The 21414-nt window shown below is 53.5% G+C and overlaps 1 long non-coding RNA gene across 1 annotated transcript; it reads left to right on the top strand.

Moving 5' to 3' along the window:
* The first annotated feature begins 12198 nt into the window (after positions 1 to 12198).
* LOC144579179 (uncharacterized) lies at positions 12199 to 20788 on the top strand. The gene is made up of 2 exons (XR_013526147.1): positions 12199 to 12330; positions 13551 to 20788. It is a non-coding gene; the product is annotated as an uncharacterized LOC144579179 (long non-coding RNA).
* The last annotated feature ends 626 nt before the right edge of the window (positions 20789 to 21414 follow it).

The following is a 21414-nucleotide window of genomic DNA, read 5'->3' as shown; positions in this document are numbered from 1 at the left end:
GAAAGGACAACTGCATCCCCAGGAGGCTGGGAGGTCACTCTCTGATCAGGATGAGGCAAGAGATGGATCACAGGAACGGAAGTATAGGAAACGCGGCCAGAGTGAGCAGCGTGGGTGCAGCTGGAATCAATTGTTAGCCCATCCACCTGGGGACTTTCCACAGGACAAAGCAAATGCTCCCTCCAGCCTACAGGGTCAGGGGCCTCAGGGCATGGAGAGCGTTCCTCGTCCTTGCCGCCCTGCTGGCCTCCCTGTGTGACTTGGATGGATCTGGGGTGCCTGCTCCTGGACACACTGCTCTCCTGCAGGGGCAGGTGTAGGGGTGTCCCCTGCAGGGCTGAGGACTCAGCACTAGTGAAGGGCTCTCAGCAGCTTATTCAACAGGCACTGTCTCCCGGGACGAGTGGGTGGTATATGCCACGAGTAATCCTGCTCTGTAATTGACATCTCAGTTCAAATTCTTCAGCTCTGTCTGTTTTTCACCTGATCCATGAACCAAAAGACTCACATAAGCTGACACCCATCACCCGCTCTCCTCAGAGGAAGCATGGGAGCCAGGATGGGAAAGCCTCTCCAGGGCACAGCCAAGCACTGTGCTGCCCAGCAGATCTGGGCACGAAGTCTGCGGGGCCATCCAGACACTCCACTGAGCACGAAGCCTGTGGGGGGGGTGGGGGGAGGCGGGCCCTCTGAGAGCTCAGTGAGAGGACACAGCTAGGAAGTGGCAGAACCGGAATCTGGATCCAGAGCTGCCTGGCTCCGGAGTCTTTCTCTGGGAGAAATATTATGAGACACGATTAGAGGATGGCCCTTGTCCCTGAGCCCACTGTTCCTTAAGCCCTCAGCCTGGCAGGGCACGGTGGCCCATGCCTGTAACACCAGCGCTTTGGGAGGCCGAGGAGGGCGGATCACCTGAGGTCAGGAGTTTGAGACCAGCCTGACTAACATGGAGAAAACCCATCTTTACTAAAAATACAAAATTAGCCTGGTAGTACATGCCTGTAATCCCAGCTGCTTGGGAGGCTGAGGCAGGAGAATTGCTTGAACCCAGGAGGTTGAAGTGAGCCAAGATCAGGCCATTGCACTCCAGCTGGGCAACAGGAGCGAAACTCTGTCTCAAAGAATTAAAAAAAAAAAAAAAGAGCCCACAGCCTAGACAGTCATGTTATTTGCTAAAAACCAAGTTTGGCGGTTTGATATGGAGTCCATTTCATAAGGAGGCAGGAGGACACCATTGGTAACGCATGTCTGTAGAGCCAGAACAACTTAGCTCCGTCACTGATTGCTGTGTGACCTCGGGCCAGTCACTTAACCTGAGGTTTGCTTTTATTTGTTAAAAAGTAATAATAATATTTACCTCCTATAGTTGCTTTGAAAACCACGAGACATGTTTATAAAATAATTAGAATAGTCTCTGGCACATGGTAAGTTTTCCAAAAATGCAGCTCTTACTCTAATAATATCTTTTTCCTCTGTTACAGCTTGATTGATGTATACATGTGTATGTGTGTGTGTATATATATATCTCCACACATTTCAACCATATCAGCATCTTGTGGTGACTCAACCCGTCTGTCTGCTAAAAAAGAACAAGCCCCGGACCCATTTCATGTGGTTGCTTTGAAGGATGATCATAAATGTGCTCGTAAAGACCTCTGCCAGATGTCAAATCCTCATTCAAGAAGCGTAGGATTCCTTCAAGTATGCACATCCAGCTAGGGACAGAGGAAATAATAGATCACAAAGGGGTGATTTGAAACTTTACAGAAAAAAAGAACCAATAAATAGGGGGCTCTAACTATATCCCAATAACCTGACTTTTGATCCTTATCAAAGCCCATACCTTGAAGGTTAGAATTCCCTGGACTGGGGGCTCATCTGATCCTCCCCAGGACTCTGAGATAATGAGGCAGAAGTTTCTAGCCCACAGCATTCCTGGGGAACACAGCAAAGGTGCTTTGGAATCAATGATCAGACCTCTGGGATTTACAGTGGGGAGCCTGCCTCCAGCGCTGGGGAGGATCAGATGAGCCCCCAGTCCGTGGTGGGTTAGTGCCAGGATGTGTGCCTTTCCCAGGACTGAAGCTGAAGGCCTGCGAGGGTGGCTCTGCACACCCTGCTCCCTGCCCCACCTTGTCTCAACTCCAGAGGTTTCTGGAATCAGCTCATGTGGCCTGGGAAACAGAGCCTGGGCTATTTTGTCTTCTGAAGGGTTTTTTTTTTTTTTCACTTTATATTATTTTATATCCTCATTTCCCTGTATCACTGATAAAATTCTAACAGTTAACATTAGGCTGAGTGGCTACCATGTAGTGGGCATGGGTCCAAGCCCTTTATAAGGATTAACTCACTGAAGCCTAACAATGTCTCTACAGGCACCTAATCATCCCATTTTCTAGCTAACGAAACTGAGGTGTGGGGAAGATCATGCAACTGATGCAAGGTTGCTCAGCTAGACGGTGGCAGGACCGGGGTCCCGCCCCGAGCCTGGGCCTGTGCCTCCACCATGCCAGATACTCACCACACGTCTGACACAGTTAGAAAAAAGAATGGATTTCATTTGCCAAATGACCATGAGCATAGGAACCATAATCATCATCTGCTTGTCTCCATGGGGAAACTGAGGCACCAGGAGGTTTAATTTTTGCCCACAGTCACACTGCCAAGTGTCAGCCAGAACCTGAATGTTTAACCATCACGCTGTGCTTCCTGGGGGCGGGGAGGGGCTTCCCTTTCCCTGTCGCACTCTGTCTCTGGTTACCCAGGATTCTGTAGCCTCAGTGCCACGATTGGCTCAATCACCTTCTGTGTGGGGCCTCTGGCTGCCCACGCTGCTCACGGGAGATCTTCACATCCTGCCCTCGACAGGCTTTCTAGAATGGGCCCTTGAGAGTTTTCTGGGTGAGGGTAAGCTCTTCCCTCTCCCTTCTTCAGCCAAGAGGTGTCATGACACAGTAAAGACAAATGCCCACCTATTATTGAAGAGCAGTCTACCCTGTCCAGCCTCTCAAGTGCCCTGGAGAGGAGGAGAACTTCAGGAAGGCCAAGACGCCCCCGCCCACCCCTGTCCAGCTCTACGGGGATGGTCAAGGCAATGGCCTGAGAATTGTCTTGTTTCCTGCCACCATCCTATGAACCAAGAGCAGTAGACTTCCAAAGGCTCCATGCCAGCCTCTGCAGCCCTCCAAATGAGCAAACTGAGTCTACAACTCAGATTGTGACCCCGGTCTTGCCTAGGGACACCAAGGGCTGGGCAGGTGGAGCCGAGACTTTTCCAAAGTCACATTGCTATATTAATCCTTTTGGCCTGAAGCCTCTGAAGGACTTTGCTACCCTGGGCAATCTTTTGAGGTCAAGGTGAGATGGGGGCATCCTGGGTTCTGCTCTGATTCTGCTAACATGCCTCTGGATCCTATCTCCCCCATGGCAAAATGAGGAGACTGTTCAAATACACCCAGGTTTGACAGTATTCGCCACTGTTTCCCAAAGTGTATTCCATGGGACAAGGAATTGCTTGAACCAGGGCTTCCATAGTCAACTAAGTTTGAGAAACATTGCATAGCCTGGTCCACTTATAGAAATCCACAGTGCATACCAGTGTACACACTGAGTAGTTCCACTCTAACTGTACCTGGTTAGCCGGACTTAAGCCGGTATCTCCCATATTTACTTAACCATGGAATGCCTCTTCAAAAAGTAACATCTACTAAGCCTTAGGCAGGAAGTATGTGCAGAAATGCTGACCTCTTCTTTTTTTTTTTTCCTTTTTTTTCAAGACAGAGTCTCACTCTGTGACCAGGTGAAGGGCTGGCGTGCAGTGACAAGATTTCAGCTCCCTGCAACCTCTGCCTCCCAGGTTCAAACAATTCTCCTGCCTCAGCCTCCCAAGTAGCTGGAACTACAGGTGCGTGCCACCATGCCCAGCTACTTTTTCGTATTTTTTAGTAGAGACGGTGTTTCACTATGTTGGCCTGGATGGTCTCGATCTCGACCTCATGATCTGCCCGCCTTGGCTTCCCAAAGTGCTGGGATTACAGGCGTGAGCCACCACACTAGGCCAATGCTGGCTTCTTCTGTCCCATATCCTCTTCACTGTAGCCAAGCCCAGAACCAAGTCACCATGTCCCCCTGGGAGGCGCCTCTGCTTCCTGCCGGCACCCTGCCTCTCATACTGTGTGGTTCGTTCAAACAGACAGCAATTCCTTTGGTAAATCCCATCCCCTTTGGTATCTCTGCCAGACCCTGTGCTATTCTTCTATGGGTAGAGAGGTGAAGGAGACAGCCCTGCCTTCTAGCAATGGAAGGCCTGAGGCATCCACAGCCTGGCCTAAGAGCCAGAGGGAGAGTAAGAGGGGACTTAGACATTTCCATTCAAACATCAGGGAAGGCTTCCTGGAGGAGGTGGTCTGGGAGTTGGGCCTTGCTAATGTAGTGGAATTGGCTGGGGGCAATGGCTAGACATGGAGTGTCTTGGTCTGGCAGTTTGAGGGTTGTGTGGGGGAAGGGTGGAGAGGGCCCCATATCTTCTTTGTGATCTTGAGCACCCTGACTCCAAGCCTGAACCTAAAAACTCCACTTAGCAAAGCGAAAGCCTTCCATTAAATGGGCTCAGCCTCCTTAGAAGCCAAGGGAACAGCTGCCTTTTGCATCTTGATCCACCCCAAGAAGCTCATTGAAGTATTCCTTGCAAAGTATGCAATTTTGTCCTTAAAAAGAGGCCTGTTGAATATATATATTTTCTCTCTCTCTCCTTATATTTGAGTGATATTTTAGTGCTTCTTAGGAAATGGAGCCCACCCCACTCCTGAATTTAGCTCTAACATGAGAAAAAAAGATTGATGTCTCGGGTGTGTGGAGTTTTGTTCATACATTCTTTTATTTTTTCAGTCAACACTGTCGCCCGGGCTGGAGTGCAGTAGCATGATCTTGGCTCACTGCAGCCTCTGCTTCCAGTTCAAGCAATCCTCCTGCCTCAGTCTCCCAAGTAACTGGGACCACAGGTGTGTGCCACCATGCCTGGCTAATTTTTGTATTTTTGTAGAGACAGGGTTTCACCATGTTGCTCAGGCTGGTCTCAAACTCCTGAGCTCAAGTGATCTGTCCACCTTGGCCTTCCAACGTGCTGGGTTTACAGGCGTGAACCACCACACCTGGCCTCAGTCAACATTTACTGAGGACCTACTTTGTTCTGGTGCTGTGCTAGGGACCTACAGTGGTGTCAAGATACGTCCTTTCCCTTAGAGAAGCCCGAACTCATGGGCCTCAGTAAGTCATGGTTCTTGTAGTACATCAGTGAAGATTCCAGGTGTCACAGATGGGTTACTTGTGAGAAGCTGCCGTGTCGCTGTGTGAAATAGAATATTTCTCAGGTCTGGTGGCTGCAAGGTGACAGAGCACCCTCGAAGCTCCTGGGAGAGGTCTCTAGAGCCGCCCAGGTACAGGGACAGCTCTTGGGAAGAAGATGAGTATAGGAGATAAGGGGCAGAAGGGCAGCCCCTCAGGGCAGCAGCCTGCACAAAGGCTCGGGGGCACAGACAATGGCATCTGCAACTGAGCTGGGATTGAGGCTGGAAGCTGAACGGGGCCAGCTCATGAAGTGCCTCTCCAGCCAGACCCTTCCTTCTGAAAATGGTCTTTTCTCCTTTATTAGAAACACGGTCTCACTCTGCCACCCAGGCTGGAGTGCTGTGGCATGATGTCGGCCCGCTGCAACCTCCGTCTCTCAGGTTCAAATGATTCTCCCGCCTCAGCCTCCCGAGTAGCTGAGATTACAGGCACGTGCCACCACGCCCAGCTAATTTTTATATTTTTAGTAGAGACGGGGTTTCATTGTGTTGGCCAGGCCTGTCTCAAACTCCTGACCTCAAGTGATCTGCCTGCTTCAGCCTCCCAAAGTGCTGAGATTACAGGCATGAGCCACCGCACCCGGCCCTCAATGGGATCTTGAGGGAGTTTGGCAGAGAGGGGCCTTGATGAAGGGTATGTTTTTAGGATGCTCCCTCCGGTTGTCGGCAGAGCGTAGGTGCCAGCAAGGTGGTTGTTGCCAGGATGACCAGATGTTCTCGCCTGGCACTGTCTGGAGATTGGTATGTCCCCTGGTTTCTGGGGATACCTTTGGGATGGGCCAGGGGTCAGCTGTGCTGTGGAATTCTGGGCCTCCCCACTCCTTACAGGCCCTGCGTTCTACCCAGCAAGAACCTGCCAGGCAGCAAGGACAGGGAGGACCCAATTCCTGGGACATGGCGCCAACGATAGGTGTGGGCACTGTCAGGGCATCTGCAAGAGGCTCCGGGACTCTCCCCTCACTGTGTCTGGGCAATTAATTATTTCTTATCTTGCCGAGTAAGGGGCTCACATGGAAATCACTCCCATCCTTCTGCTCACATTTTATGTTGCTATTTGTTCCGAACAGGAAAGGAGCACAAAATAGGACCGCTTTTAGAATGGATGCCAACTAGACGGGCTTTTCCTTTCACTTCTGCGTCGTGAGAACAGGGAGGGTGGGGTGGCCTGGCCCTTCCTCTGGTGCTGTTGAAGCCACACCCCAGGGGTGAGTTCTGATGAGGCACAGCCTGGGGAGTGGCTTCATGCCCTCACCTGGGGGATCTGGGAGCCCAAAAGAGCCAGAGCCCCAAACCTGGCTGCCCTTGGCATCAACCTGGACAGTTCTTTCTTTGTAGGGAAGAAGGCCCCCCTCTCCCGTCTCCAGAACGGAGTGGGCGGGGAGTGGGGAGAGTCCTGGGAAGGCAGTGTTGCTAACCCTTGCGGACAGAGGTGAGAGTGAGGCGTTGGGGACAGAATCTGAAATGGGTCAGGCCTTCAGAGTCCTGGAGGGGCTGGAACAGGAGAAGAGCAGAGGGGCACAGCCATGCTCGGTGGGTTGCCTGATGTCCAGCGGAGAATCCTGGGCCGGGAGCAGGGGACCCAGGCTCTGGCCCAAGCTCTGCCTGCTTGTGTGAGGCTGAGCTAACTCACCTGTCTTTCCTCATCTGGAAAATGGATCTTCCTCCTTCAACAAATGTCCCCTCCAAAAGTATAATACAGCTCCTCTAACTTCCACACAGAAAACGTTCTCAAACAGCCTTGGCTGCTGGGAGGAATGAACACGTGCTGCGGTTTGGGAAGCGGAGGCACGCCCAGGACAGTCTGGCAGGGGGAGGAAATCGCTGCCACACAGCTGAGTGTCCCCACCACCCCATCTCTCTGAGCTTCAATTTCTTTTTAAGGTAAGGATAATAATGCAGGCCTCATGTGCCAGGGCAGGGGAGAGGAACTGAGAAGACAGAGGGGTCACATTTACGTTGTTCATTCTTCTCTCCCTGGTGCCTGGTTGGCCTCCAGTATATGTTTGTTGAATGGATACAAGTGAAGTTCATGGTTCAGGGACTGCCGGAGAATCTACGGCTGCTGCCATCAGTCCCCACACCCCTGCCCCCAGCTCCACGTCCATCACCCTCAGTGGCAGCTGCTGGCTCTGACATTTTGCACTCTCGGGGGGTCCTCACCTCACTCCAGCCCCGTATCCCATCCAGTTCAGCTGCCTCTCACCATGCCCTGCTCTCTGCTGCTGCCAGAAGCCTCCATTGTTTGCGCCATCAGATGCTGAGGCGTGCTGTGAAAGCTGTCTCCTCAAAGGAAGCAGGGGTCTCTGGACCTCGGCCAGGGTCACCCACCACTGCCCTGCCCTGCCTGGTATTGTCCTCCTGCCCCAGGGTGGGGCCTCGTCAACGCCACTGGCTCTCCGCAGTGCCAGCCTGACCCAGCCTCGCCCACCCCTCCCTGTCCTGCCGGGATGTGGGCTGCAGCTGCCCTTCTGGCTTGGGACAGGAGTTTCCCTCGTGCAGCTGTTTCTCCCACCTCCTGCTCCACACCATGCCTTCTCCTCTAAAGTGAAATTGCTGATTTAGGAATGTGCGGGACCCATCCCTGGCCTCTGACTGACCAGTCTGCTCCTATTCCTACTGCTGCCTGCCCCAAACTGGCTGCTTGAGGAGAGTTTCTTTTTTTTTTTCCCCTGAGACAGAGTCTTTCCCCATCACCCAGGCTAGAGTGCAATGGTGCGATCTCGGCTCACTGCAATGCAACCTCTGCTTCCCAGGTTCAAGCAATTGTCCTGCCTCAGCCTGCTGAGTAGCTGGGATTACAGGCACGCACTACCACACCCGGCTACTTTTTGTATCTTTAGTAGAGACGGGGTTTCACCATGCTGGCCAGGATGGTCTCAAACTCCTGACCGTGTGATCCACCTGCCTCGGCCTCCCTAAGTGCTGGGATTACAGGTGTTGAGCCACTGCACCCAGCCGAGGAGAGGTTCTTAACCCTTGCTACCAGCAGCCCTCTGTGGCTGAGAGGAGAGCTCCCTCCTGGGAGTCTGTGGGCCTCCCCACTTGAGCAGGGCCCTGAAGTCTCACCTGGAGACTTCTCCTCCTGCTACCACCTCCACCGATTGTCTCCAGCCTGCTCTTGTGTCCAGGGTGCTTTCTTGCCCACAAACCCCTAGCCCAGCCTCCCCTTGCAGCATCTACTCTCCCACGCCCCTAAGAAACCCTTCACCAGGACACAGCCCATGCATTCATTTGTAGCATTTGTTCAACAAGAGCTTGTCAAATGACTCCTAGGGATAAGGTAAGGCGGAGCTGGACTGTGGGTTGTCGGAAGCAGGTGGGCCCCAGTCCAGGGCTCTTACCCTTGGCTGTAGTGCCAGGATAGGGCGGGAGTTCACCTGGGCGCTCTGAGTGCCCTTGCCAATGTGAGGCCGGTCCTGGCCTTGGCTCCTCCTGGCTCCTGGGGTGACAGAGCAACAGCATGAGGCTGGAGGAGCCGGCAAGCACAGCTGGAGGAGAAATTCGGCATTTATTGAACACCGGAGGCGTAACCTGGGGTAAAACCAGCCGCGTCTGCCCTCGTGTTGCTCACGGTTGGGTGAGGAGAGGGAGGCAGCTGGAGCTGTGCCAGTTACTGATTCTGGCATTTTGCACACTCAGGGGGATCCATGCCCTGACCCAGCCCTGGGGCCCTTCCCTTTGGAGCTTCAAAGTGAGCCCCAGGGCGATGGAGGAGGGAGCTCTGACTCCAGGGCAGGGACGGGAAGCCCCCACCAAGGAGTTGGACTTGAACAATGCATTGGCTTTTGACAGTCAAAGCTAAGGAAAGGCATTGGGGTGGAGGGAACAGCATTTGTGAAGGCTGGAGGTCAGGAGGGATGGCCACATGGAGGTGTGAATAATTTGGGCTTTCCTGGTGGGGATCAGTAGGTGCAGAGGCTGGGAAATAGGGTGACCAACCATGCTGGTTTCCCAGGACTGAGGGGCTACCCAGGGCCCGGGACTTTCAGTGTAAAAACCAGGGAATTCCTGAGCAAACTGGGATAAGCTGGTCAATATACTGGGAAAGCTAAATTGGATTCAGAGAGAAACAGGCTCTGCATATATTGGTAAAGTTTTGGTGCCATGAAGAGTTATAGAAGCATGTTTTGCAAGGGAAAGGGGAGGAAGCATCTTCTAGAAGACAACCCCACCTTACAACCACACTGATGGAAATAATTATCTCTACTTTGCAAATGAGGAAGCTGAGTGTCAGAGAAGACAAGACACTTGTCCAGGTCATACAGCAAATTAGCCGCAGGTCTGCATTTCAAAGGCAGGTGGGTTTGGTTCCAAAGCTTGTGCTCTGAAGAACAGGAGGCTCTGGAAGGACAGGAGGCAGATCCTGCGGCCCCAAAGCCGAGGTGGGCTGGGGTCTCTCTGACAGCCCTCAGAGACTGGGAAGGCAGGCCAGCACCGGGGCGCTTGGTCTCCTTGTCCCTGTCAGTGCACAGCCAGCAAGCAGCCTGGGGGCAGTGTGGCCTTTCTACCTCTGTGTCCCCAGATGTCATTCCAGGGATTGGCCAAGGCAGGTCTCAGTGACAAATGTTAAGTAGATGACCAGATTTGGTCTGGCCCTGAAGTCAATTGACAGAGGCCCTGGGGGACTAACCACCCAGCAGGCACTCCCGCTGGAGAGAAACAGCATTGCGTGCCAGTCACAGGGTGGACAGATGCCCCGGGGACAGGGAAGCCCTTCCCTTGCTAAGAAGGTGTCATGTCCTCTGCTCCAAGGAGGAGCAAGAGTGGGCCCAGGTTCAGCTCACCCTGACCTGCGGACGTGGCAGCTACACCTCCCCAAGAGACCCCCAGGAGCCCTGACTAGAGCCAGAGGCAGGTGGTGAGGGAGGAGCCAGTGATAGAAGGAAGGCCAGCCGGACAGGTGGAGTCAGGGCTTGGTGGCTCAGCAGCAGGTGTGGCAGCAGCAAGCACGTCCCGTTGGGGTGCACAAGTGTCTGGACAGGTGGCTGCAGCCCGATGACAGAGTCTGGTAATGGATGCCTGGATCCTGAGTGTCTGAATCTGCGGCAGGGCTGAGCCTGCAGATGGTGGTCAGAAGGATAGGGCCTCGGGGGCAGGAAGCCAGGCACGTTGCTGTCCCAGGCCTGCTACAAGGTGGCAGAAGGTGATACCCACGGTGAGGGCCCAGGGCTCAGACACCTGGCTTTTGGGCCGTTCTGTGTCCACTGTGCCCTGGATTCAGCCTGTTGATGGCATCTCCAATTTGGGACTGCAGTTACGCAGAGTGATACTCTCCTCTGCATGACTACCATGATGGCCATAAGAGCTGGCACCGGTGGGCAGTGGGCACCTCTGTCTAGGGTGCCTTGCCTGGGTAGACTCCCCTGAGAACCCTGCATTGACCCCACAAAGAGAAATGCTAGTGCTGGGTGTTTGGACCTCAGCCAGGGAGCTGTCAGTAGCTTTGTTTAGGGTGTCTCAGCCTTTGTTAAGAATCCAGTACAGGACCAGGCTGGGCAATGCAGGAACACCAAGGCTCTACAAAAAAAATTTTTTAATTAGTTGAGTGTGGTGGTGTGTAAGGTACTCAGAGACTGAGGCTGAAGGATCACTTGAATCCCGAGGGGGTTGAAGCTACATGAGCTGTGATTACACCACTGCATTTCAACCCTAACAGAGCATCTCAGAAAACACACACACACACACACACACACAAACACACACATACACACACAAACATACACACATACACACACACATACCACACACACACGGACAGGAGAAGAAGGGGGCAGGATGGGGGCTTCTACTTTTCTCTATCCTTAATGAGTATGCATTTTGCTAAGGATCAAGGATTGGTGCCCACCACGGGCACCAAAAGGAAGGGAGGGTGCCCATGGTGGCACCCTTGCAGGCTTCTTTGTGTAGCTCTGGGCTCTAGAAGGACCAATTCTGGCCAGAAACAACAAGACCTCTTTCTTGGGCATGAGGCTGGGGTGGGGGCTCCTCTGAGCCTTTTAAGAGGTACCTGGGGCCAGAAGCGGTGGCTCACACCTATAATCCCAGCACTTTGGGAGGCCGAGACAGGTGGATCACCTGAGGTCAGGAGTTTGAGACCAGCCTGACCAACATGGCGAAACCCCATCTCTACTAAAAAATATAAAAAGTTAGCTGGGCGCGTTGGCAGGCGCCTGTAATCTCAGCTACTCAGGAGGCTGAGGTGGGAGAATTGCTTGAACCCGGGAGGTGGAGGTTGCAGTAAGTCAAGATCGTGTCATTGCACGCCAGCCTGGGCAACAGAGAGGTACGTGGGAGGAGGTGAGTGGTGAGTTACTGGTTAATGGGCAGAGTCTCTGTTTTGGAAATGGTGATGATGGTTTCACAGCATTGTGAATGAGATTACTGCCACCCAACTGTACACTTAAAGATGGTTAACATAGCAACTTTTATGTTATGTATCTATTTTACCACAATTTTTAAAAAAAATTGTCAAGGTCATAAGAAGCAAAGAAACCCTGAGAAGCTGTCCCAGATGAAAGGAGACCAAAGGACGTGATGACTAAATGCAACATGGCAACCGGGATTGGGTCCAGACCAGGAAGATGACAGCGTAATGTCCCCTAAGGAGAAACCGGTAAAATCCAAACAAAGTCTGTAGTTGAATTAGTAGTATTGTTTCAATGTTCATTTCTTTGCTTTGAGATCGCACCCTGGTTATATAAGACATTAACATTAGTGGAGGCTGAGTGAGGATACACGGGAACGAACTCTCTGTACTATCGCTGCAACTTGTCTCTGAATCTAAAATGACTCCAAAATAAAAAGTTAAAAAAAACCCCAAGACAAAGAGGGGCTGGGCCCGCCAAGAAGAGCTGAGAGTCACTTGGTGCCTGGGCCTTGGGATCTGCTGGGGAAAAGCCGAGGAGGCCTGGAGTTGGCTCTCAGCTGTCAGGAGGAGCTGCTGCCATCTCTGCAGAGCTGGGCCCGTTCTGGAAAGATGAGTCAGGTGGGTATGGGAGCTCTGGGCGGGCCGCAGGCAGTGCCGGAGGTTCAACAGGAGCTCAGCTCTCCAAAGGGAGGCCTCTGCATCCCGGCTGGGTTGGCTTTAGAAACCTGTGTCTCACTGAGGGCTCAGGTGGGTCCTGCAGGTAGACAAGGCCGCCGGTCTGGCTGCAGCCCTCACCTAGCCACATGAAGGTTCACAGAGGGTTCACAGCCCTCTCCAGGTGCCGCTCCGCCCATCCAGACCCTGCACCCCGGGCTGTCTTCACAGGAGGAGTTCTTCCCACCCACTGCATGAAGAAAGGTCGTGGAATTGCAGTAAAGAAAGAGTTTAACAGACCCAAGGCCTGCCACGCCACGTGGGAGACAGTCAGTACTCAAATCCTCTTCACAGCTTGTAGGTTAGGGTGTTTCAAAGGCAGTGTGGGGAAAGGGGTGGGGTGGCCAGGTTACAGGTCCTTGCTGCTGATTGGTGGGGCGGAGATGAAATCTTTGGAGGTGGAAGCTGTCCTCCTGGGTGCTGAATCACTTCTGGGCGGGGCCGTAGGGGCAAGGTTTTGGAGGGTCCAGGTGGAGCCATGGGTGTAAAACATGCAGAAAACCTGGAGAGATATCTGAGGAGGCCAGTCTTCGGTTCACAACATTGGCATGATTTGCAGGAGTCATTGCTAACCGCTGGCATCATGGCTGGCAGGCTTTTACGTCTGTGCCTTAGCAGGAGTCAGGCTACTATCCTCCCGCAAGCCTGATGGCCTCTCATTAGCTTCACAAAAGCAGCTGAGTTTTGGACAAGGCCTTTTACGATTTAAACTGCAGCCTAAATGTCTCCCAAAGTTAGCTCGGTCCAATATCCCGGACATAATGAAGGGAAAGGGGAGATTAGGGTAGATTCGCTCAGATCGCTTTCACCGTCATAATTTTCTCACTGATAGAATTTTTGCAACAGCGGTTTCCAGGCCTCTTCCAGAAGGCAGTTCTGCTCAGACCACTCCCTGATTCGGAGCTGGTGCTCTAGTCCTGAGAATCAATTCAAACATCACCTGACACCTGCGACTTTTCTGGCCGCTTCTAGCCTTCTTTCCCAGCCTGGCTTCTCCTGGGGGGATGGGCACTCCATGCCCACCCGCTGACCAGACACTCGGGCCAGCCTCACTCAGGGCCTTTGCTCCTGTGGTGTTTTGTTTCATTTTTAATCTTCACAGTATTCAAATTCTGTTTCTCAAGGTCCGGGTGAAACGGCACGGTCCGCGGCTCTCCCCTGGCATTTGTGACTGGCCCATCTGTCGTCACCGCTTTGTCTTCACCCTCGCCTCCCATGGACCTGCCAGGTCCCCTTCCTCTCACTCCCCGGAGCTCCACTCAAGCCCTGGCACAAGGAAGACCTTGTTAAGGAGTGACATGTTAGAGGTGTCAGCGGGCCTCTATCAGAAAACGCTGTCAACCCTGAGCTCAGCCAAGCCCTAAAGGCAACAAGATGATGTCCCTCCTGCTCAGGTGTTTGGCTGAGTCCACACTCGGCCGAGGACAGAGCCCTGAAATGCCTCCCAGGCCCCTAATGGGAGCAGAGGGGACCCACTGCCCAAGTACCTCCTTATCCTCCGGCAAGAGCAGGCCTCTGACCCCAGGAGGCAGGAGAGACTCTGTCCCCAGGGCAGGCGCTTTCCCGATGGTGACTGCAGGGACCCCCTGGTCACAGAGGTCAACCATGATGGTGGCCTGATTAGCCTGTGTTGCTCGACCTCTGCCCCTGAGCTGGGCCCGCTTGGGGAGTGAGCATAAAGGTGGCGGCCCCCTGTGGGCTGGGGATTAGGGGAAAACAAACAGGTGGAATAACAAACAGTGAGGACCTTTGGTTCTCCCTCCTCCCAGGCCCCTCCCACTCCCGGACATCTGGAGTGCCATTTTCACAAAGGTCCCACCCGTTTCTCTACGGACACCAGGAGCCTGGGCATGGGCAAGTCAGTGTCCTGAGAGGCACCTTCCCAGCACAGAGGGGTCATACAGCCCACATCGGCCACGGAGTTCTGAGGACAGGCAGAGGTTCTTAGAATGGACTCCTGTCCCAGTCACTGACTAGAGAAGAAAAAGTTGGGACAGGTAGGGGAAAAGACTGTAAATGAGTATTTAGTGAGCACCTACTACGTGCCAGGCACAGTGCTGGACCCACTCGCGTGGATCTCCTTGACTTTCACCACAAACTTCAAGTTTAGTGTGGTTCTCTCCCCATTTTGCAGATCAGGAGACTGAGGTACATCAGGTACATGTGTGCCATGGTGGTTTGCTGCACCTATTATCCATCACCAAGGTGTTAAGCCCCACACACATTAGCTAGTTATCCCAATGCTCTCCCTCCCCCCGTGATGGGCCCTCGTGTGCGTTTTTGTGAGTGTGGCTGAGGAAATGAGTGCCTAGATGTGTCCGAATCAGGAACTAGACCCCTATCTATGTCTGCTGGACTCCAGATTCAGTCTTCCTTCCTCTGCACTAGGGCAGGAGGGGAGGTGGGGTGCATCTAGCTTCCCAAGCCAGGAGCAGTGTCCACACTGAGGGACATTCTGAGCTTCCAGGGGCTCCACTGGAGGGCACACTTGGTGATGTCCTTCTCTGGAAGGGGGCGGAGTATGTTTGTGAGGTCAAAGATCTTACAGACAGAGGGACAGGGCTGGGTGAAGGAACAGGAGCCCCCGTGAGTAACGAGTCAGGCTGGGAAGACAGCAGCCCCAGGGTCCTGGCTGAGCCTCCTTGGAACTCCCCACCCCTTCTCCCATGCTCCATCATATGGTTCCTCGCTCACAGCTTTGTCCCTGGAGAGACCACGCCCATCCCAGGAGAGGCCTGGATGTGGACCCTCATCTCTGTCCCTCTCCACATCTGACACCCTTCAGGGCTTGCCCTGGTCTCCCCACACCTCCATCCCCTTGGAAGACACTCCCATGGGTGGCTGGGGCTCACTCCCTCCTCAGGGAACCTCATCACCCTGAGTCAGCAGCACACCCTGGTTCCAGAGTGGGTCTTCACAACCTCTGGTCCCCACAGCAGGAGGCATGGGAAGGCTTGGGGCTCAGCAAGTAACGGGAGCAAGGCTGGGGCCAGGGTTCATTGAGAGTCCTGGGCATAGATGAATGAGCCTTGTGTGGGAGGTCCGGGCTGGAGTCCAGGCAGGCCGGGGCGCTCCACTCCTCATTGAGCCCTGGCCTCAGAGTAGAACATCATGTGCCCCTGGGTATGGCTCTGCGCTGAGCCCCACTTCCCCAGGCCAGAGGAAAGGGTGAGCCCAGAACGTTCTGTGACTACAGGCTGTGGGTGCTGGCTGTGACTGTGCAAAAACAACCAGTGTGTTTTCCAGTAAAACGCTGAGTAATCTAGAAAGCAGGAGCCACCCCCACCAGCTGTCTTCTTCACAATCTCCCAGCAAGCTGTTGGCTGCCTCTCCCTTAGGAACGGGGCTCCAGCAAGACACAACGGGTGTCCACTGGAGACACCCCCTGAGGTTCCTGGGCCACAAGCAGTTTGCTGGAGGCCTGGGGAGGTAGGCAGGGCTTCCCCCAGGCTGGAAGGGTCATCTACTGGGGCTGGCAGGGAGCATTGCAGCGGCCTACAGCCCTCGTCCCTGCCACAAGCTTCTGTTGCTGCCCCCCACAGTCCTTCCGTCCACTGGGGCAGGGAGATGGATGGAGGGACTGTCCTTTAACTTGGAGCCCACTCAACACTGTGGAGCCAGGTCAGCAAAATCGCCGTCAGCCCTGCTGCGGCCTACTCAGGCTGGATTCCCAGGAAGAGCCCCCTTCTTGAGAAGCACTCCTGTGCCCGGTACTCTCCTCATATTTAAGTAATGTCATCCACTGCCCCCTGCTGTGGTCTCCCTGCTGGTTAAGGAATCGCTTTGAAGTCTCTAACCCTTTATTCTGTGTCTTTAGCGTCAAGGAAGGTGTCAGCCAGACCAGGAGCACTCTCACCTATTCACTCAACACGTGCCTGTGGGGGTGGGGGTGGCGCTGGGGAAGGAAAGACTCAGGGTTGGTGCCCTGGGGGAGCTCCAGGGGGCAGTCAGCTGTACAGATAACTCCATAGCCACAAAGGTGACAAGGGCCTGGCCAGGATGCAAGCACAGGTGTACATGACAGGGAGAGAGAAGTCTGGCAGGCTTCCTGGAGGAAGAGGCATTTGGCTAACACTTGAAGGACGGATGAGACTTCCTCACCTGGTGTTTTTATCTTGACTATTGAAAGAGAAACAGGTGGAGTGAAGTCCCTGGCGGATGGAGCAGCTGCAGAGGGGAAGCAGGGACCCCGGCCTGTGTTGGGCAGGACCCGGTTCATTGGGAGATAATGAGGACTGAGAGGATATCATGAAATACTGTGTGAAAATGCCCGGCCTCTGTGGAACCCACCGGCAGTGCTAAAGTAATGCTTACCTAAGCCGGAAACTAGTGATCACCTGGCGGGCAGATGCAGGTAGCCCAACCTCACTGGTCTGAGAGGACCAAGAGACGTCAAACACCCTCTGTGCAGCACAAGCTCTGCAACGCTCTCCTAGGAAGAGATGGGCATCGCGCCCCTTCCCATGGCAGGTGACTAGAACTGTTTGTGTCTGTCGGTGGATGCAGCCATCGGCCCAGACCCCAGAGAGCACCACGTACAGAACTTCCCAGGTGTGGAAAGGAGGTGGAGGCCAGGCCCAGGCCCACGGAGCTCACCAGAGCAGGCTCGGCCCTCCTAATCCCAGCTCCAGTCCCCTTCCTGGCAAAGATTCCTTTCTGTGTCCTGGCTGAAGGCAAACTGGAGCCCGTAAGTGCATCAAGAGGAATAATTCACATTCATTCAATGATGTCTGTTTAGACTTTCCTCCTCAGATCCACTTCCTCAGTCAGGCCTTCTGCCCCATCCAAAGCAGACAGGGAAGGGTCCCAGGGTGCCGGCTCCTATATGTGCAGCCTTGAAGTACACAGACGCCCTTCACTGTCCCTGATAACAGAGCCAAGGCATTTACTTCCATCCACAAGTAGCTTTGGAAGCAGAGGCACAAACAGATGCATCCCTGTGGTGATTCCTTCCTGATCTCTGCAGAGCTGCTGGCCTGGGCATGCCTTTGTCCCGACAGGCCCAGGTACAGGACTGCCCAGCAGGTGGACAAGGAGCTGGGAGCGATGGGAAGAACTGAGGGAGGGAATTCTAGAAGGATACAGCCAGCTTTCCTCAGCCTGACAGCATGCCGAGGCCTGGGGCCTCCACTGCCTGTGGTTAGGGGTTTGGGCACAGTGTGGGGAATTTCACAACAGCCACTCTGTGAGAGGCGATGGGGAGCTGCGGAGAACCTCTACTCTATCTCCCGGTGTGAGTGAGGAAACTGAGTCCCAGGGAAGGGCTGTGTGTGTGGGGTTCCCGGGACGTTAGTGACGGCACCGTCTCTAGGCCGTGGCTCCTCCACGCAGCACATATCAAGCTGCCTCTGAATCTGAGGTGGGGGGAACTGAAGGTTGGTGATCTGCAAACACGCCCAATCGCCGGTCCCCTTCTGCCTTGCCAACCCAACTTTTCCTGTCTCTGAGTTTGCCTGAGAAGCCCACCCTCCACATTGCCAGGCCTCAATCCTGGTCCCCCATCACCCTGACTAGGTCTAACACTCGCCACATGTGGGGCATCTCCCAGTGCAGATATGAGGCTGGCCCTGGGCACATGGACATGAACCAGACACAGTCCACCCTCGAGGGCTCTGATCTGGTGAGAGGGTCAGGAGGGAGGGTCAGCCTCCCGATGGCATCTGTGCCTCTGGGTCTGTCAGGGACATAGACGTGTCCAAGCCTGGACAGGGGAGGTGGGCAGGGAGGACTCTTCTCTGAGGGTTCCATCAGCACCTGCCTCTGACTCCTTGGCCTGTGCTCACTCTGCAGGAGGCGTCCTTCCATCCAGTGGGGCAGGGAGATGGATGGAGGGATTGTCCTTTGTCTCAGAGGCCACTCAGCCCTCTGAAGCCAAGTCTACAAAATCACCATCAGCCCTGCTGCGGCCCACTCAGGCTGGATGCCCAGGAAGATACAGGGGATCTGGGGGCACAGGTGGGAGGTGGGAGTGGAGAGACCCAGACTCTGCCTCTCGAGGCTCCTGGCCAAGCCGGTGATATGTGACCTCATCTCACAACACTAGAGACGAGGAGACCCCGCCCGTCCAGGCTGTAGCCGACATGGAGAGCTTTCAAAGGGAGGAGGAGTTTGGACCCAAGCGTCCCAGACTGTGGGGCCATAGATGAGGCAGGAAAAGCTACTGCAGAGGAAGGGAAGGCATGGGCAGGTGGACTGAGGCGGGCACTCGCTGGGATGAGTCAGGAGAATCCCACTGTACTATGAGGCCCAAGCATCTCTCACACTGTCTTGCCACTAAGGAGGCGTCATTGCCTGCAATTCACAGATGATGGAAGCAAGTCCAGAGAGGATAGATGATCCACCCTGGGGCTCAGGGCCAGCAGCCAGAAGAAATCCGTGTCCCAGCCAAGGCAGGAGAGAGCTCTCAGGAGAAGACACTAAAGGTGGCTGCAACGCCAGCTGAGCCTGACTATGGGAAGCCTCCGAAGCCAGACCTGGGGTTTCCGTCCTGGTGTCGACCACATGCCCCACCTCTCTCCTGTAACTGGAATGGCCAGCTCCTCCAGGGACTCTCCCTTTTGCTACTGGATTTGTCTTTGCTTCTGGAGGGACTTGGGGGAGCAGCTGGTACAGGGGCATGAGCACAGCCCTGGGCTTTCACTCTGGGCTCCAGTACTCCTTAGCTGGGTGGCCTGGACAAGATCACTTAAGCTCTCTGATCTTCAGTTTCTTCACTGTAGCAAGATCTAATAATATACTGCAGTTGCTGCAAGGATTAGAGGTACTTACTGTATGCAAAGTACTGGACATATGAGCATGTACAGTGGTGAGGAGCTATTAATGTGATGTCAGCTGCTGGCTGCAGCCGCCTTCTCCCCAGCAGTCCTGGGTCCAACCACCCAGTGGCCTCTCAGGGGATTGCTCCAAACTTTGCTAATGCAGCAGAATAAAGGTGAATTTCCCAGGGACTTGTGGCAGGCCTCTATGTTCTGAAAGATGCCCCGGACATAAGGAAATCAAGCGGCTTCCTTGATGCAGCATCTTACACATTTTACTTGGCCTCCGAGAGAAGCTGGTGGAGACAGCTGGTCCTGCCGTGTTCCCTCTCACAGGAGCTATTAGCCGTGTCATGCATCCATTTGTAATGAAATGGAAGCATTTTGACTTCTCTGGGAAGCCAGATTTTCTCCCAAATCCTTGCTGCTTTCATCCTTGGACATGAAACAGTCCATTCTAATCTCATATGAAGGGGCAACAGTTATAAGGAGCCCATGAAATCTGATCATTGACTGGGCTCCCAGACAGCAGGGCAGCTTTGATTGCTGGGAGGGAGCAAGTCATCCTCAGCTTGGTGCTAATAGCCCCATGCATTATTGAAGAGCCAGTTTTCAGTGGCAGACACACACACAGAGACAACCGGTGTGCAGGCTGGAGTGTCAGCTGCTTCCCTCATTCTTCAGTGACGGAGACTTGTAATCCAGCAGAGCCACCAAAAGCAGGCCCCTGACAGAGCTGTCTGCGCAGCTCACCACACCCTCATTGGAAGGCAGCTGACGAGGAACAAGCAAATAAGGTGATGCCACTGCCTTCCAGTTCTCTCAACCCGTGTGACTCTGATCCAAATGTCTGAGGAGCGATCAGCTGCCAGGGCACACCCTCAGGAAATGCACACTCAGCAACAAGGGTGCACATGGGGGTGAGAGCTGACTGTGGCCAGCCCTCTGAGTAGGACTCTGATCCTCAGTCTCTGGGGCCGTTACAGGCAAGGCAAAAGATGGGACTTAGTTATTGCTGAGACTCTGCAGGAAATGGTAAGGGGGGTGGAGAGGCTCACTGTGCCTGTCTCACTTACTGTTTGAATTGAATAACCTAATCAAACCCCTTTCATTTATTAAAATTGTTATTTGAACATCTATAGTGTGTCGGGCACTGAGTGAGGCACTGAAGATATAGCAGCGAACAAGGACAGATGGGATCTGCAGCCTTCAAGATGGCTGTGGATGACCCCTTTCTCATTGTATTCATGCACTTACATAGCCCATTTCCACGCTGAATTAGGTTGACTGTTGTAATTAAGAGAATATTCTGGAATGATGGAGTAGCATGTCTGAAGTGAAGTCATTAGAGACATTGTGAGTTCTTGTTTTCTGGGGGAAACCAGTGGCCATGTTGTGAGGATACTCAAGCCACCCTATGGAGAAGCCCTTATGACCATTTTGGAAGTGGATCTTCCAGCCCCAGTCAAGCCTTCAGATGACTGCAGCCCTGGCCAACGTCTTGACCGCAGCCTCGTGAGAGATCCTGACCCAGAATCACTCAGCAAAACTGCCCTCAAATTTCTTACCAATAGAAGCTGTGAGATAATAAATGTTTGCTGTTTTAAGTTGCTATGTTTTGGGGATAATTTGTTACACAACAATATATAGCTAATGTGCAGGTCTTCAGTGAGTATCGGTCTGGTAGAAAATTAGATATTGATTTTTAAAATCACACCGATAGCTATAAAATTGCAACTATGAAAATTGCTATAAATGCCTCTATTGGGAGGAACTGACCTAGTCAGAGTGGTTAGGAAAGGATTCCTGGAGAGAGTAATGGCTGCTCTGAGGTGGAAGCAGAAGAAGGTGGGAAAGAGTATTCAGGTAGGGGAGCAGCTTGAGCCAAGGCCCTGGTTTGGGAGGAGCCAACCCAGGCACTTGAGGTAAGTAAGCAGGAGCCGAAGTGCAGGGAGGGAGAGGCATGCAGGTGGGACTGGAAATGCAGAGGGAATCTATTGCTGTTCAGCCTAAGCACAATGGGAGCCACCAAAGCTTCTTAGTGATGGATGACATACTCGGATCTGGGCGTTCAAAGCTCCCTTAGTTTCTGTGGAGCATGATTTGGAGGTGTGAGGGTAAATGGGGCTGTCACAGGAGCCTAATAGAGGGGTGGGGTGTTCAGAACCAGGTGCTATTTATTCATGGATGGAGGAGGTGGACAGATTCGAGTACTATTTATGAAGTTAGATTG

Source organism: Callithrix jacchus, chromosome 14, assembly GCF_049354715.1.
Source record: "Callithrix jacchus isolate 240 chromosome 14, calJac240_pri, whole genome shotgun sequence".
NCBI lineage: Eukaryota > Metazoa > Chordata > Mammalia > Primates > Cebidae > Callithrix > Callithrix jacchus.
This window is presented reverse-complemented; position numbering and strand designations above follow the sequence as displayed.